General features: G+C 37.2%; 1 long non-coding RNA gene across 2 annotated transcripts; it reads left to right on the forward strand.

Moving 5' to 3' along the window:
* The first annotated feature begins 579 nt into the window (after positions 1 to 579).
* LOC103429911 (uncharacterized) lies at positions 580 to 2,107 on the forward strand. Of its 2 annotated transcripts, none has more exons than XR_528697.4 (3): positions 580 to 829; positions 960 to 1,124; positions 1,836 to 2,107. It is a non-coding gene; the product is annotated as an uncharacterized lncRNA (long non-coding RNA). The 2 variants fall into 2 exon arrangements; XR_011579444.1 differs by having other exon boundaries at positions 583 to 829; positions 1,719 to 2,107.
* The last annotated feature ends 468 nt before the right edge of the window (positions 2,108 to 2,575 follow it).

Consider the following 2,575-nt stretch of genomic DNA (forward strand, 5'->3'; position numbering starts at 1 on the left):
ACATACATAAGAATTTGTAGAGTTATGAGTGAATTTTGATTTAAATAAAAAAAAGAACATTTTTTATTACAAAATTTTTATTCTTATCATATATTTTTACTACATATTACGTGTAGCATTAGTCTTTTGATTATAACATTAATACAATAAAATAGTTTTCCTCCATACTAGGAATAAGGAAGTAGTATACTTTATTAATTATACACTTCCTCAAACCCATACAGACTAAAATTTAAACAAAGACCTCAAACAAATATTATAAGAAGCCAAACCATAGCAACCCCATTGCCATGCATCTAACCAGTGTTCTAAACAGTCCTGTATAGGTATTAGGCGGCTGGCCATCGCCACGATTAACTTTTATATGTTTAAAATTAGGGGTGGAATAAAATACTGAAAATACCAAATTGAACCAAAAAAATTTCGAAACCGAACCAAAAATTCTGAAAATTTCAATACCCAATACCGAATTGATCCCAAACTTTTGGTATGGAAATCGGTCTTACATTTCCATTTTTTCGGTAATCCTGAATCGAACCGAAATAAAAATATATATTATTTAATTTTAAATTTATATTTGGAATCGTAACATCTGTGGGAATTGATTGAATAATGTCGACTGTTGAATACAAATCAAAGTTCAACCCTCAGAAAACTCAGTCGCTCTCTCTCCGACTCTCGAGCCCCCTCGACTCGACCTCACCTCACCTCAGAGCTCAGACAACCTCTCCATCACCACTCTCCTCGCCAATTTCTCCCTCCGTCTTCCAATCCGGCCACACCCACATCACACAAGTGACTCACCTCTCTGATCTCTCTCTCAAATCAGGTAAATTAATTTAGGGTTTGAAATTTAGTTTAGGGTTCGAATTCTAGATTAGGGTTTGTGAAATTTAGCACTTGGAGTTGGAACTGATATGAGTTTGGGATTTCAGCTAAATTTTGATTTTCCAATGCAGATTCTGTGCGCTTACTTTGTGGTGCTTCCGCTGCGCGATGAGGGTGCAATTTCCTTAGGTTTGTCGAGCCTGCCGAGCCTGTTTGTGAGGTCATTAGCCCTCACCTCCATTGCCGCACCAGTTGCAACTCTCATTTTCTCTCTGCCCAATGTTTCGAAAGGCAAGGTATGTGTGGGTATTTTCACCATTTCTTCGATATGGGGATCTTTGAAATTGTTGTTTTTTGTGGTAAAGATTGATTATTTTCATGTGGGGTGTCTCTGTAACTTGTTATTTTTGGTTGAAAACAAAAGGGTATAGCTGGTTCTTGCCAGATTTTGACACACTGTGTTTCTGCCATTTTTTCGATATGGGGAGTTCAAAATGATTGTTTTGGTGGTTAAAATTGATTCTTTTGATATGTGGTGTTTCTGTATGTTTCTGCCATTTTTTCGATATGGGGAGTTCAAAATGATTGTTTTGGTGGTTAAAATTGATTCTTTTGATATGTGGTGTTTCTGTATGGCGAGACTGATTTTTCTCTCGGACCAGGATTCCCTCCCCTTCTCTTTACATCCCCTTCCATCCCCTCCTCTCACATACCTAACAAGAAACAAGTAGATGTCTTATCCTTACTTCCCTTGCAACGTTTCTCTGGGGGGTTCTTGTTAAGTGTCTGCAGTCGAGGTAGTAATTTTTAGTTGGATGGTGTCATAATTGTTAGTTTATATGTTTAGGGGCATATAATATATAACTCCATTTTCTTTAATATATGGATAGGCATTATGCAGTTTTTGGTGGAAGTATTAGCATCAGTATTGGTGAAGAATTATGCAGTATGTTAGGATTGTGCCTATATCTCGGACACAGGATTAGTTTTAAGATGTAACATTTCAGGTACTGCCGTGTAATCTCTTTTCATGAAGGCCACTGCTTGAAACGTGTGGGAAACATTCCCTTGGATGAATACAATGTTTCAGTAATATGATGCATGTGTCGTCCTAAAATAAGCTCTCCGAGCACTTGGGATTTCTGTGAGTCATGTCAGTGAGATGTTCATGCTCATGAGTAAGCTGTATCCTAGTATAAGCTATATCCTTGGGATTTCTATGTATGAAGTTAAGGGCTAAAAGCCCAATATGTATGAAGTTATGCACAGATTATGCGCAGATTGATATTGATTGCACAAATTGAGTTGGGCTATAAATCTAAATTTTAATATAAAAGGTTAAACTTTAGCCCAAAAGTCCAAAACTATTTCAGAATTCCTGAAATTTGAGATTCTCGAAAATTTCGAAAATTTGGTTTGGGACCGATCTTGACATTGGGATTCCTGAAAACATCGGTTTGGGAATCGGGACAAGGGTTACGGTTCAGTGTCCCATACCGAACCAACCCTATTTAAAATATAAGAAATGACACCAAGACTTGCTTACTGATCATCCAGACCACCGTTGTTAGCTTCTCACTTGACAACCCTTTGTGGCTTATGCAATGCATTGCAAAAGATTTTTCTTTTTGAACAAACAATATTATCTACACTACAGGGGAGGAGGTGAGTTTAGTCTCACAATGGGCTAGCAATAATGTGATTCAAATTCGTCTTTGGCGAAAATCGAACCTAAGACCCTTCACTT

Source organism: Malus domestica, chromosome 03 (genome assembly GCF_042453785.1).
Source record: "Malus domestica chromosome 03, GDT2T_hap1".
NCBI lineage: Eukaryota > Viridiplantae > Streptophyta > Magnoliopsida > Rosales > Rosaceae > Malus > Malus domestica.